This window comes from Manacus candei, unplaced genomic scaffold (assembly GCF_025592945.1).
Source record: "Manacus candei isolate 608988 ecotype Guabito, Panama unplaced genomic scaffold, ASM2559294v1 h1tg000028l, whole genome shotgun sequence".
Taxonomy (NCBI): domain Eukaryota; kingdom Metazoa; phylum Chordata; class Aves; order Passeriformes; family Pipridae; genus Manacus; species Manacus candei.
Window position 1 is genome coordinate 17,798,336 of NW_026138076.1, and position 15,886 is coordinate 17,814,221.

Genomic DNA, 15,886 nt, shown 5'->3' on the forward strand with positions numbered 1-15,886 from the left:
GCGCCCTCCGCTTTGCCTCCGCAGGACGGTGCCTGTTGCACGGGCCCCGCGGGTTCCCTGCAGGGCAAAAAGAACTTCGCTCCGCCGGGCGGCCGCACCGCCCCCGCTCCGCGAACTCGCGTTGGGGCTCCAGGCGGCGGCCCCGAGCGGCGGCAGAGACCCGCGGTTCGGACAAGCCCCCTCTCCTGCCAAGGGCTGAGCTGCGCTCCGCAGAGTGGGACCCCCCTTCTCCCCCTCCCCGACTTCCCTCTGCGCAAAACCAATTAACCCCGAGCGGTCGCCCTCCTGCAAAAGACGAGACAGGGAGTGCGGGAGCCGACAGGAGGCAAAGTTTGATGAATGAGCGGCTCCTGCGGTGACAGGTGACTACGGAGCGGAGGCATCCTCCGCGCCCGGCCGGGCAGAAGTGCGGGAAAGAAGCACTCACCTGTCCGCTGTCCCTCCGGCAGCCGTGGAGGGAAAGGAGAGAGACACAGCCCCGCGCTCTTTTTCCCGTCCGTCGGCCCCAGCGGCGGGCAGGATGCCGGGCTGAGGGCCCGCAGAGCGGCGGGGCCGACCCGGGCTGGCAGCCGTCAGAGGAGCAGGTGAAGCGGGGAGGTCGCCGCCGCCGGAAAGCAACACGTTTGGCTCTGAACTTTGCAGCTCCAGTCACAAACAAACAAATACAGCCCAGGAAGGACCTCTCCCATCAGATCCCAGACTGCTCGGCAGCCGCTGCCTCTCTTATTGGTGCGGAGGTTATTTATTTATTTGATTTCTCCCTCCCCCCCCCCTCCCCGTCCACACACCCCCTTTCCCTTCCACTTCCCCTTCCCTCCCCCCGCCCCGGCCTTCCCTCCCCTCCCGCACGCCGCCCAGACAGCCGCGGTCCCTGCGCGCCGCACAGCGCAGCAGCAGCTCCTCTGCGGCCGCCGGCAGCGCCGGGTGCCGGGCGAGGGGCGGGCGCGCTGCGGGGAGGCGGGAGCGGAGGCGGGCGGGAGCGGGGCAGCCGCCGCACCACTGCCGGGCGATAGCGGAGAGCGGGAGGGAGCTGCTCCCGCACGCCCCGTCCCCCGCATCGGAGAGCGGAGGCGAGAGCGTGATCCCCGCCTTGCCGCCGGTCACCGCAGGGACAGGGCGGCCGGGCAGGGGGGTGATTGGTGACCGGAGCCGGGAAGGAGGGTGGCCGGCGCGTACCGGGCGGCTGCTGCGAGGAGCCCGGGGTACCCCGCGGCGTTGTTTGGCGGCCCTCGCCCATGGGGACCCCCGGCGGCCGCGGAGCGGCGGGAGCGGGTTCACCGCGGTGCGGGAGCGGCAGCGCCGGGCGGGAGCGAGGGCACGGGAGGGGATGCCGCGCTCGCGGTGTGCGCGTACGGGAAGGCTCGAGTGTGTGTGTAAATGTTTCTCTGTGTGTTCACGTACGTGTGCCTCAGGTAACGTTGCACGGAGCTTGCTTTCAAGGAGACCCCAGGCTCTGTAGCCGCAGTGTACTTGGTATGCATCGCTTTTACATTTTGCTGTAGCTTATGCGTGATCAGTGCAGAGCAAGCTTTATTTCACCTCTGTCTTATCGGATGCTGAACCTTTGTTTGCTGGGTTTTGTTGCATTTTTATTTCCCCGTCTCCTAAATCCACATGCAACTCGAGCAGCACGGTAGGTCTCACCTGTCCATTCCTGAGGGCCAAGTACACCACTACGATTATCGTAAGGAAAGGAAACGTTAGTTAAAAGCTGCGGAGGTATGACTGCATGAAGGATTCCCTTCACTGCACCTGCAGTATCCGTCCTAGCTCGGCTTCTCCTTGCAGCTGGCAATGGAAAAAAAATGTTTCTGTCCCACGGCGGCTGTTTTTATAACGCTGTACACACACGTGACAGACACAATATTGACATTCTTGTCTTCTCTCCCATCTCTCTGCCTTTAGAAATTAGAGTTCAAATTAGATATCCCAGTGGTAGAAGACAGAAGTTTAAAATCTGCGAAGTTGGTACAAACTCTGCCAAATGTTTTGGGGGGGGGGGGGGGGGACACAGTGTGCGTGTGTGTTATTTGGTTGGTTGGTTTTTGCTGGATAAAATTTCCACCCTGCTCCCCTGGCAGTAAACAGACATTCTGGATGTTCTTTTTTACTTCTAGGGAAAAAAAATACATCACAACAATAGACAAACAAGGAAATAAAAAATGTGGGTAGAGATTAAACAGTTCTTCAATAGTATTACTAGGAAATAAAGCTTAAATTATACCTCTATTCAGGTGACAAGACATAGAGATGTAAAGAGTGCTTTTATTCTAAGTCAGTCAATGAATTTATGTAGATTCGTCATTTCAAACAGACATTACAAATCTTTCTTGTGCTGCAACTCTGTAATTCTACCTTTTTCAACTGAAGACAATAAAGATTAATGTACATTTTGTCTTCAGTAGTAAATCCTATTGTCAAATGGGGAGAACTTTTTATTCAAAGAATTAGATCAATAGTTGACTTTGTTTTGAAGCTTTTATTGAAGAAGCTACTTAAAAAGAATGAAGTTCATGCTCTTAACATCCTTAAAGAAATTTCTAAAAGGCAATTATTCTGTTTGCCAATCTAGCAGTCACTGCCATGTAGCAACGAAAAGCATGAAAGCTAGATGTGGAAATCCCTTTGGGTTCAGACAGTGCTTTCTCAGTGGAAGAGGAACAGTAGGAAATTAAAAAGTGAAAAGCACTTTAAAAAAATCTGTTTGACTATTTTAAAGAGCTTGCTTTGAATAGGTGAAGTTTCATCTCTAACCAGTAAGCTTCAAGGTCAATGAAATGCAAATGACAGATGTGTTGCCTGCCTGAAAGAATGCCACCAACTTTAGGTAGTGTTTAGTGAACAATATTAAAAAGTTGACAGTCTGACTGTTATTTTAATTTGTAAACTCTGTGTTCAGCAAGTATTTGTTCAGAAGAGCAGAGAGTGTCTTCCACTGGAATAAACTACTATTTTCAAAATATAGGAGATTAATGAAGAAACTACTTTACTAATGATGGGCCTATAACAAATACTTGTAAACGTCAGTGAGAAGACACTGAATGATTTCAGTTAAATTTGGTTTGACACTTATACTGTAATACACTATTTGCAATTTCAGCTGTTTCTTAAAATCTTAAGAAGCAATTTCATTATGAGTAAACCAAGACTTTTATTTTTGTATGCATTCTAAGAAAAGGAAGCACTGTGTAAAGCCCATAACAAGATTGATCATATACTAGCATATTAGATCTACTTCCGTCAAAATTAATTTGTTAGGTCACTGGATACAGCTCCATAGGACTTTGATTTGACTAAGTCAAGCTAATAATGAATTTAGTGGCTACTTAGTATATTGACTGTTCACTAGAGTTATGCAAGCAGAATATTATTCTGTGTTGTAGAGTCATAGCTGAGAAATATGTAAGATGGCTAGGAATAAATAGCTTAAGTTAAGAAAACCAGGCATAAGAAAGGAATAAAAACAAAAAGGAAAAAGAGAAAGCAAAGCTATGTTTTCTAAAATTTCATCTTGTGTTTTTTACTTACCTTCATTTGGCTTCTTTCATAATTTAAATCCCTGTGATCTCAGACTTGGCATTTTGGTGTTTTAAAGGGCTTCAGATTGAGACTGCTAAAAAAAATTAAAATGAATAAAAACAGTCCCCACTGCCACCCACCAATACTGATACAACCTTAAAAATAGCTTGCTTTATTCTCATATACTGGTTTTTGTCTGTACTCTTAAAATCATACTTCTGAGGGCTTAAAGAGCTGCTAACATTCCATGTAGCTCCTGATACGCATCCCGTGCAGTATGTTGTACTTCAGAAATCCATTTAATGATCTCAGCAGAAAATCAAAGGTATGTGTTAATAGTTTAAAATCAGTCAAATGTGGGCAAGTTCTATTTAAATATCAAGAGAGACAGCTCGTCTATAAGGAGTTTCTCCAAAACAAACATTGTTTTTTGCCCTTGGCCACTTTATCTGTGCAGAAGGCTTTTTTTAAAAAAGACAGATTTTTCCTCCATATCTGAACAAGCAAGTTTCCCCTCCTTTTTCAATTTCTCTTTAGGTAGCTGAAATGCTTTTGATCACAATTTATAAATATGTCAGACAAAGCTGTGAGTAAACTAGCAAGAATATATCGGACAGTTTTACCTTTAAAGTTGTGCAAAAAAAATCATATGCTAGCATATGTTATAAAGACTCAAGAATTCTACATCACTGCATGTTAAATTTATGGATGGATAACATTTAATATATTATGAAATCTTACCTAACTATTATGGTCTTATACAGATTTAAGGAATAGGTTTTTCAGCTAGCCAGGATTTGGAATATTTTACTACTATGAGCAATTCAAAGTCAAGAAAAGCTAGGAATTCTCCCTTTTTCAGATGCAATAGGCAATGTGTGGCATTTACCTTAGCCTGTCCAAGGGCTACTAGAGAATTGAGTCTTTGGACTGTTCTCCAGTTTATATAAACAAAGATGAATATATAAAACTGATCAGAAGTGTGCTAAGATTTCATATTTTAAAGGGAATGCATGTCAATAAACAGATATGGAAGAGAGAAAAAACATAAAGACTGGACAAAAGAAAGAAAATCTGTAACCTTTTAAGGAAATGTTGATACTCTCAAGCTGTTCTGTTGAAAAAAGAGATTTTGCTTCCCTGTGAATTAAACCTTTAAGTTGAGTTGATATGAATATGTTTCTATAGTAGGTTCTGGGTCTGACCACCTCTGTTTGGTAGCGGGAAAATGATTTCTTCTAAGGAAAAATATAACCACACATGAGGTCAATGGGTTCTAGATAAAAAAGAAAGAGGGCTGCCTTTGGTAGTGGGAATTGTTTAAAATCTAATTCTGTTCTGGTAACTGTGATGATCTTCATCTTCTGACCTCATCACAGTCTACAACTTCCTAAAGGGAGGCAGTGGAGAGGCATGTGCTGATCTCTCTATTGATAGAGACATGAACCAGTACAACACAAGGAAATGGACTGAAGCTGTCAGGGGAAGTTCAGGTCGGACATGAGGAAAAGGTTTACCACTGAGAGTATGATATGGAACAAGCTCCCCTGGGAAGTGGTCACAGCACCAAGCCTGTCAGAGTTTAAGGAACATCTTGATAATGTTCTCAGTCATATGGTTTAGTTTTAGGTATTACTGCAAGGAACAGGGATTTGGACTTGATTATCCTGATGGATCCCTTCTAACCTGATCCTGTTCTATGAAAGACAGGGATCTCATATGGACCATTTTTATGTATGTCATAAAGGGAGCTGAAAAGAGTACTTTTTTGTGTATTTTGAGGATGCTTGAATACCGTTCACTGCAACGATACATTGTAATTGTCATGATTCTCTGGGATTTGTTCAGGGAATAGTGCTGCCCAGGTCAGAGCTGTAGAGCTGAACCAAAAAGCTTCCAAACTGATGAGTTTATGAGCATGTTGGTTGGTGGCCTACTGCTGCAAAACATGGCTAAATTCCTGAAGTTGAAACTGATGTGAGTTGGATTATAAGTGTTCTGCTGATCCTGAGCAGTGGGAAATATCATAGAGGTATAAGAGAATCATGGAATGATTTAGATTGGAAGGCACCTTAAAGACCGTCTAGTTCCACCCCCCTCCCCCCTGCACCCCCTGCCATGGATCTTCCACTAGACTGAGTTGATCAAAGTCCCATCCAACCTGGTTTTGAACATCTCCAGGGAAGGGGCAACCACATCCAGGGTAACCTGTTCTAGGTCTCATCACACTCTGAGTAAAGAATTTCTTCATATTGTCTAATATGAAGACATATTATATAACCCTCTTTCAGTTTAAAACTATTTATTCCCTCTTGTCCTAAAACTATATACTCTTGTAACAAGTCCCTATCCATCTCTCTTGCAGGTCCTGTTTAGGTACTGGAAAGCTGCTATAAGGTCTCCTTGGAACCTTCTCTTGTCCAGGCTGAACAACCCCAACTCTCTCAGCCTGTCCTAATAGGAGAGGTGCTTCATTCCTCTAATCATCTTGGTGGCCTTCAGTCCAAAGCATCCATGTCTTTCTTATGTTTGGGACCCCAGAGAGTTGGAGGCGGTGTTCCAGGTGGGGTCTCATGAGAGTGGAGTAGAGGGGCAGAATTGCCTCAACCTGCCGGCCACACTTCTTTTGATGCAGCCCAGGACACATTTGGCTTTCTGGGCTGCAAGCACACATTGCCGGCTCATGTTAAGCTTCTCATCCAACACCTCCAAGTCCTTCTCCCCAGAACTGTTCTCAACTCATTCTCTGCTCAGTGTGTATTTGTGCTTGGGATTACCCTGACCCACATGCAGGACCTTGCACTTGGTCTTGTTGAACTTCATAAGCTTTGCACAGACCCACCTCTCAAACCTGTCCAGGTCCCTGGACATTCCTTCTCTCCAGCGTGTTAACTGCACCACACAACTTGGTGTTGCCATCGAACTTGCTGAGGGTATGCTGAATACTGCTGTCCATGTCATTGACAAAGATATATGGGGGGTCTCACTCCCTATATATAGGTATACCCCTATTAAACAGGGTACCTCAAAAGATTAATTGATGTAAACATCCAAGAGAAGATGAAGATATTTCTAATTCTCTGGAATAGGGAAATAACCAAAAGCAAAGGATATTTGTTGTAATTTCTAGGTTAATTGAAACAATACAATAGGACATGGTGAATGCTGACAGTTTAACTGTGCTTAAATGTTTTAAGGAAGAAATTCCGTGAAGGGTATAAGAACACAGACAACATCTTTGATTCGAGCTCTGGTTTTACCCATGTAGTACCAGATGCTGAGAAAGTTTTCAAGTAAATAATTGCTGTATGCTATACTATGCTTAGATTTCACCTTGCATGGCAAACAGCTTTTTGACAAGGAGGGGTGTTATGTGAGAGTTGTCTTTGATTTTGTCCAGTCTATCAGCTCTTACATTGTTTTGGAACCTCTTCTACAACTTATACTGGAATAAATGATGATATTTCATTTTAATGTTCTTATTGAGTGCTTTTTAATAATATACATGCTTTAGAAAAAAAACACCCTCTTTTAGAAAAATTCAACTTCAAGGCTTCACAGGATTATGAACTTATGAAATCAAGAATTTGCAATGGAAATAATCCGTCACTGTAATAGTAAGAACTTACCTTAACAAGCAAAATTTAAAGATGAAAGCTCATATATAACAGAGGTGTCTGAAAGAGATCTTAGCTATTAAAATTACTTGTCTAAAGTAGTATGTTTCATAACTTTTGATACAATGATAGATATTTGGCATTTATAAATAGAAAAGAAAATGTTTGGGTTTCTACCACTTTCAAATTGATGTTATAATTTTCATTTTAGTTTATTTTGGTTAGCTTTCTGAAATTATTGTACCTATTGGCTTTTCATTGAGGAATGAAATGACACACTTTTTTTAATTCAGCACTGTTGAATCTGAAACTAATATGTTTTTCATACTTGTGGTTCTGTATGGCTCCAGTGTATGCAGCCAAACAGCTGCTAAAATGAACTGTTTGCAAAATTGTATATAAATACAGGACCCATATATATAGTGAAGTTTTAAAAAAACGGGTTGCCACATAAAGGAACTACATTCTATAACATTTATAATAGTGGTATTCAAAACCACTTTCTTTTTCAAATCCTAGTAACCCCTTCCTTGCTCATGGACTGCCTAGTCTTCAAACATTTATGCACGTGCTCTTTTTTTTTTTTTTACTAGAAATTTGACATTTAGACAATTTGTTTAGCTGTGGGGGAAAAAGATGGTTAGAATATTTACTCTTCTAAACCCAAAATATATTATTTCTTTAATTTTATTTTATTTTTAATTCCCTTTTTCCATTCTTAAGAAAAATGGAATTGCTATTGCTATTGGGGAATTCAGTTTAGGAGATGTATAGCTAGATACTCTATCTGCACTTGTTTCACTTTAGACTTAATTGGGCTAGATAAAGATGAATTAATCATTGTAATGGAAGTTTACAGTTACCTAGGGACCAGTGTTTTTAAATTGCTCATACTGTTGGTAAACAGTGGAAGGTCCTTAGCATTAATGTGGAGAACTGATTCTTGAAAGAGGCTAATTTCTCAAAGTTAAACATGTTCTGAATTATGTTCTTTGGAGATTAAAGTGTAAGTAGATATGATATTGTGACTGAAAGGTAAATTAAAGAAGAGGAAGCTTAGTACCAAACAAATAGCCACTGTACCGTGATTGAGAAAAGGAACTTCTAAAAATCGAATATATTGAGTGACAATATGAGGACATCAGTTAGGAAAAAACACGTATATAATATCACAGTGTAAAAAGTGCGAAGGAAAATATAATTTGATATGAACTAAAAGCTATGATGTATAGTGGATGTGAGACTAAGGAACAATCACTGGCTTAGCTAAGGACAATAGAATATATATTGCATTATATTAGGGGATTAAAAAAGGAGTATCTCCTTACATGCGTATAAATGACACCATTAAAATGATAAGAAAACTAAATTGGTACTAATGACAGAAAAAAAAAGTGTTCAATATCTATTTCACTACTGTTTCTGAAAAGAAGTAGGAAAGTGCACTCATACTTCATAACGATGGTGAAGTATTTTCCAAGCAATTAGTTTCTAAGGAAGGCATTAAGCAGTATTTTTACGACGAATATTTGAAAGCAGCTGATTCAGATGAACTGAATTCAGAAGTAGATATATGCTCTATTCATTTTAGGGGAAACTTGGAGTACTCTAGAAACTCCTGGAAGCAGTGAATGTAATATTAAAGCTAAAAAAAAATAAAAAATGACCCAAGCAACGTGACCCGTGTTGTAAAGGAGAAGTTAATAGAATGGTGAGGTGGGTTTCTATACATAACAGTTCAAAAGCTTTGAATACAGAGAATTACTGTTGGAACTCAAAGAAGGTTTTTGGACGATAAAGTCTTGTCAAACAAATGTGAGTTCTTTTTCTGAAAATGTTAAAAGTTTGTCTGATAAAAGTAAGTGCTTTTGTACAGCTGCCTAGATAGTTGTATGCTTAGAAATTAGATATATAAGTGAGGCTTTCAAAATTGGGATTTTACCCTTGAAAATATTTATTCTGAAAATAATTAAAAGGTCATAAACTAGGTAGCTAAGTGACTATTATATACACACAACACCACGCGGCATTTCTCTTTATTTGTTATATGTAGAAATAAGTAGTGGCTAGGAGAATAGAGATTAAATTGTTCACATGTATAGTATAGATAAAACTGATTAAAGAATGCTGTGTCAGCTCTTTATGCCTAGACAATAAAATGAAGCCGAAAAGTAGAAAATTTACAGAAAAGAGCCCTAAGTACTTGGAAACTGGAGAAAATGTCTAATTTTCTTTGCAATGGAGAAAGACTTTTTGGAGATTGCCACTGAAACTCTTTAGAGTGCGAATATAGTATGTATTTTTCATTATGAGATCGACTATAAGAACAAACTCCCAGAAACAGTGATAAATTCTGCACTCCTTCAGGCACTCAAATAAACTCCAGATCTGTCTAATCAGGTGCAGATGCTTTAATCAAATAAAACATTTAAACGTAAGTCTCAGGCAAATACAAGGGCCTATGATATACCTAATTTTTTCTGTCCTTGAATCTCTGTTCAATGTGATTTTTAAATACACAATTTTAATTGCTTTAGAATAAGTCTGTATGAGTCAGGTTGGTGGAACAATGTGTTAACTCACATTATTTAGCACCAAATTTGCATGTAACACATTTTTCCTGTACTGATATATCTAACACTAGTCATGCTCGCCTTTCACCTTCTAATATTCCCTTAAATATTTTTTAAAGATTTTAGAAGATTCTAAAACCTTTCATATGTATAAAACTGATCAAAGTTATGCCCATATAGTCTAATATTAAATTAAAATAGGTACTAAATATTCTAATATTGTATTAGAATAGATACTAAATTATTTTATAGATATGTTAAAGTTTTACATTGAGAGGTACTTTATTACATTTTTGAATTTTAGAGCAAGGACTTGTATTAGAGGATTATAATTTCACTTTTAATAATGTGAAAGTAAAAAAAATACAATATTAGATCATCATCGTAAGATGTTTTTTCACTCCCATTTTCCATCGGCAAGAAATATTATAGTAGGTGGTTGCAGAGTAAGTTCCCCATAAAGGATATTATTTATTCTGCTGATACCTCACCCTCATTAATGAACAGCCAAGGATGCCCAGTAGCCATGTGTAAAATCATGGTTTGCTTTGTGTCATTTGTATTTCTTTATTGTTCCCATCAAGGTATCTTTGCCCTGCATTTTCTAAATTTCTGTTCTTTGTATCACCAAACTGTCCTAGTCAGTCTGAGACAACCAGCAAAAAAACCCCAGATTTCTACCCAGACAGTCTTTTTGACTGAAATAATTAAGGTCTGATGTCCAGCCCCCATGGCAAACTTGCAGTGCTCAGGATTTTTGTATTTCATTTTCTAATCAGACATAATCAGTCTGTTTTCAAGCTTTAAACATTATTTTTCCAGTTATGTTTTCCATGAGACTTAGCAATCTGCGGTCTTGCTACAAAAAAGGAATCCTTGACACATTTAATGTTATCTAGTGATGGACCCACGTTACACCTTTTATGACTGATTTGTTTCATGTAAAATAGTGTGTCAGTTGGAAGAAGGAATTTCTGATAGTTACTTCTAAGGGAAAACAAGCTGTTTTGCTCAGGAAAAAAGAAGGTACCTTTTCTCTTTCCCTGAACGTACATGTTTTTGTCATCTACCGAGTTTCTGCCCATATTACTTTGTAGAGGATTCAGTTTGCTTCTGCAAACTCACCACTAAGTAGATTAGAAGGCTGACATGCAACGTTTTTCCTCTCTTACGGTAACTGTGAGAAATATCATTATTCATAGTTACATCTTACTGATTTTATCCTGTTCTTCTATGTGTATTTCTACTCTTCTACCATGAAATTTGAATGCACTGTTACATAAGTCAATTATGCATTTTATTTAGACACACATGTGTGTAAATGTAGATATATTTTTATAAATGTCTCTTTATGTTTTAATTTTGTTGCCTTTCAATGTCAGTGAGCCTTTCTATGTTCATTCTAGGAAAAAAATCTGATTTCTTATATATAATTTGCCTGAGGACCTAAGCAAATTAACAGTCTTAAATATTGCATTTCAAATTCCTTGGACACTTGGAAATTAAACTTAAAAGGTTAAAGTCACATGATTATATTAGGAAATGCTGCTCTGCCTCTATGACATCTGTCATTCTCTATGGTTTCATTGTATGCCCTTGTGCTAAGAATCTTTACCACCTCGCCTTAAAAAAATGTTTCAGTGTGAAATCTTCAGTTCCAATCCCTTCTGTTAGTGCTCTATCTTTTTTAAGATGGAATAATCAGTAATGAAAAGAATTGCTTTGAAGCAATTGTAAGAATGCATATAGAATCAGAGTGGTTTGGGTTGGAAGGGACCTTAAAGATCATCTAGTTCCAACCTCCTGCCATGGCCATGGACAACTTTCACTAGACCAGTTTGCTCAGAGCTCCATCTGACCTGGTCTTGAACACTTCCAGGGATGGGGCATCCACAACTTTTCTGGGCAACCTCTTTAAGCGCTTCACTGCCCTCACAGTAAAGACTTTTTTCCTTATATCTAATCTAAACCGATGCTCTTTCAGTTTGAATCCATTCCCCCTTGTCTTTTTCCTGTCAATACATGCTCTTGTAAAAAGTCCCTCTCCATCTTTCATGTAGGCTCCCTTCAGGTACTGGGAGGTCACAATTAGGTCTTCCCAAAGCCACCTCTTTTCTAGGCTGAACAAACCTGGTTCTCTCAGCCTTTCCTTATAAGAGAGGTGCTCCATCCCTCTAATCATCCTGGTGGCCCTCCTCTGGACTCGTTCCAACAGGTCAGTGTCCTTCCTGTTTTGGGGACCTCAGAGCTGGACACAGTACTCCAAGTGGGGTCTCATGAGAGCAGAGTAAAGGGGCAGAATCCCCTCCTTTGACCTGCTGGCCACACTTCGTTTGATGCAGCCCAGGATACAATTGGCTTTCTGAACTGCAAATGCACACTGATGGCTCATGTTGAACGTCTCATCCACCAGCATCCCCAAGTCCAGCTCAGCAGGGCTGCTCTTGATCTGTTCATCTCCCAGCCAGTATTGATACATGTATATGTGTGTGTATATAACGCTACTTCTACTGAGAAGTTTGTTCCTTTTTTGGTTGGGGGGCAGAGTTGGGAGGGAGGGACTTTGCAAAACTTTACATGCTGCTAGCCAGAAAAGTAACACTGGAGTTTATTTTTAGCTCAGTTGCTATAGATTATTGTAACCATCCATTGTTTGTGCGTTGCTTAAAATATTGCCCCTGGTATATATTAGTTCATCTTTTAACACTGAATTTCATTTGTTTTCTTCACTCACTTATGACCTTGATATTACAGCCCATATAAGTCTATGTTCTCTGCAAATTTCAGTGTCTGCTTGACCCTTTAAAGGAATAAACACATAGTAAATAATGCATTAACCTGCTAACCACTAGAGATAATGAAAACTGAGGACTTTCTCATTTCTGTCTCTTTCCAATTAACCATAGCTTAATCAATGATAAAACTCTACCTCTTGTCTCATGAACAGTCCCAGGTTTTACTATTGAGAACTTTTGAAAACAAAAAATAATTATATTTTTATATAATTTTAATATCATATAATGTTAATTATATATTTTAGTTCTCCTTAGCAAAAGAGATTCCTGTTGCACTTTCAGTGTACAAATTAGGCAGAAATTAGTAACTGATTTTTACTATTTTCCTATATCATCCCCTTTTTAAAAAGCAATAATTTTTGACTGCAATTATCCATGATATTGAGTTGTAGCTAACATAGGATAAGTAGATTTGCTACCCAGCAACCTTTTTCATTTTCTGTCAACTACTGCATTAAAACTCATAGTTCAGCCAGATGACTCCAAGGCTCCAGCAGAATTCATGAATAACTGTATCTAGGCCTAATGAAGTACAGCTTTTCAAATTATCTGTTTGTTCCAGTATTTTCTTCCTTCTAATTTTCAGAAACTTTGTACATGACTTATTCCATCCTGTGGAGAAAAATGACAAAATAAAGCCTTTACCTGTTTTTTTTTACCATGTTGTATTTTAAAATCCAGCCATACCATCGTTCCTTTCTTGACTTTCCTTTGTCCTTTATTTACCCTTTCAAGAATTGTGTATGTATTTGGTTATATGGTTTTTTCATGGTTTGCATTGGAGTCCTCCTAATTTACATCTTACATTTTAACGTTCCAGAAATTACACTTCTTTCTAGGGAAAAAGAATTGAATAATACAAAAGAAAGATTGTATCTGTCACTGACAGAAGCAAATAGTATATTTATGCTTATAACATATGGATCAGTATATTTAATCATTGATTTATAGTACTTAGGTATTCTTACCAAAAATTCAATAATTTTCTAAACTTACTTTGTCCTGGGGATGAAGGGGAATCTGGCTGGGAAGCATCTTTCTTAATATGACTTTTCCAGGAGACAACAGTTGAATTTTTGTTTCAAATTCCACCCACTTTGTTAATTCAGCTCCACTTTGGGATTTTTTAATAGGAAGAAGAGTAAAAGTCTGGTAAATTCATCTTTAGTTGCATTAAGAAAGTAATATTATTCATATAGAATCATTATGCTAATATGAGGTACCTTAAGAGCGTGTGTGCAAATCTGGTCCTTCCACATTTGTTCATAGATCATGTGGACTGACATTTTAAAGCTTTTTTGGAAGACATCAAAAAACAAAAATGAAAAATGTCTGCCAGTAGCATAAAAATTCATGTGATATTTGCTATTTCAATAGCAAATTGAATTTAAGGGAAGTCTGTAGGGAATAACACCTGTAAGTCAGTAATATTTTCCTTAATTTTTGGGTAGACATAATTTCTGTTTCATCTCCTCTTCATCATTCTCTTTATATCCTCTACACATATGTGTTTTCCACTGAGCTGTTCTCTATCTGTAGGAAGTACTTAATGTACAGAAAAATAGGGATTAAAGAACATTCTAGTAAAGTGCAGAGGAAAGTGGAAATTCTGCTAATAATCATGTTAATTTTAGAAAATATCAAAATACTTAAAGATTATGCCTTGTAGATCTCAAAAAATGTATAGAACATGAGAGTTTCTTTAGAATCAGGGAAAAATATATGTATAATAGATTATACTGAATTGAATTAGTAAATGGCTTAAAATATTTTTAGACCAAGGCATGCATTCTGTAATCACAGAAAAGGGCAAGAAAATGACAATATTTATATATATTATTTGTGCATAAATTAATTGCACTGCCTTTTGCAATTCATAACTTGTTTATGCAAATTACATTGTCAAGCTACATATTAGAATTTTTCTTCTGGAATGATTGTACACATATAGTAAGATCTTTTTATATAAGGATTATTTAAGGTCTTCTAAAATGTATGTTTATATTTTTATGTATGTAGAAATGTTTATGCATATTTATATTGCTTGTGATTTTTTGATTCCTCTTCTTGCAAAGAGCTTTAATTGAATTCAAAGCAGAAAATTCACTAAAATGTACACAAACTGGATCCAGTGCCATAGTATTGTTATTGAAATCAGTCATGTTGGATAAAAGTGTATTAACATGCAAATACACAACTGAATGTCTCCACATCCAGTTTAGGTTTCCCAGTGTCCCTACAAAACCCACCATAGAAATATGTAATATTTAAATTGCAGAAGTGTCATGTGTATGTCATCCACAACGTTGTTGGATTTTTCCCTATAAATGTTCTTACAAGCTATTGAGATCAACCAGTTAAAGGTTTTGGTGTACTGGTACTTCTGTTGATTTGTGTTGTTATACAGGATCTGGCTCTGTGGTAATACCTATATACAATGCAATGAGAAAGATTATAAAGGAATTGTCGTAGTAATGGAAATAAAAGAGCTGGTTCAGATTTAGGACTAATTACAATGACTGTAGTTGTTCTACAGCTGGTACAATTATCAGATCAGGAATTTATATACAAACTCTCAGAGATCTCATTTCATGTGCCTGTCCCTATTGCTGCACACTGTTCCATATGACTGCTTTGCATCAGTGGAGCGCGAAGCATCTGGGATACATCTTTAATACAATCAGTGTTTTGGCAGAGTGGCAACAGATAGCTTAGAAGTTCCTCACTCGGGTACTGGTAATGCTGTAGCTACATAAGAAACCCCTTGCTGCTTGGTATTAAGTTGATTATTTTATTTCAGTAAGTTAATTGCTTTTATCCCCTTTTGTCCTTTCCACCTTTCTACTGTGTCGCAGACTGAAAAAATCTGTCATGAGCAAGAGGAAAAAAAATTAAAATTGAAAAGCTCAGATGTGCTCTGAGACAATGGGACTATTCCAGTGCTGTGTACTGTATGGCACATTGTTAAACTGATTCTTAAATGTATTAAAAAACAAACACTGAAACCAATGTACTATTGCCAGTGATCATGCAGAGTGTAATGAAACAAGCTGGCTTAGCAATTATTTTTTTTAAAACATTGCATGTATAATCATTTTCAAACTACCACATTTGGTAGTTGTTAGTCATTGTCCTACATGCTGATCCTTCAACTAACCGCTTTTCTGCATATCTCATGCTTTTTTTTTTTTTTTAATTTCCTCTTCATTTTGTTTTTTAAGAAGGTAATAAAGAAGTGTGAGTCCTTTCAAAACCTGTCTCATGTTGATTGAAGCCGTCTATTTTCTAATTCAAAATACATTTTTAACACCTCCAAGATACCCGAAAAGAGGTTTATATTAAATCTATATATTGATACCCAACTCTTGTGTTTTTTGTAAAG

General features: G+C 38.5%; 1 long non-coding RNA gene across 1 annotated transcript in view; it reads right to left on the reverse strand.

Moving 5' to 3' along the window:
• LOC127472357 (uncharacterized) overlaps window positions 1–741 on the reverse strand; it is a 325,449-nt gene extending 324,708 nt beyond the window's left edge. Inside the window, exon 1 of the long non-coding RNA XR_007904974.1 lies at window positions 428–741. This is a non-coding gene — a long non-coding RNA (uncharacterized LOC127472357). The remainder of the gene's footprint in view (window positions 1–427) is intronic.
• Window positions 742–15,886: the final 15,145 nt, after the last annotated feature.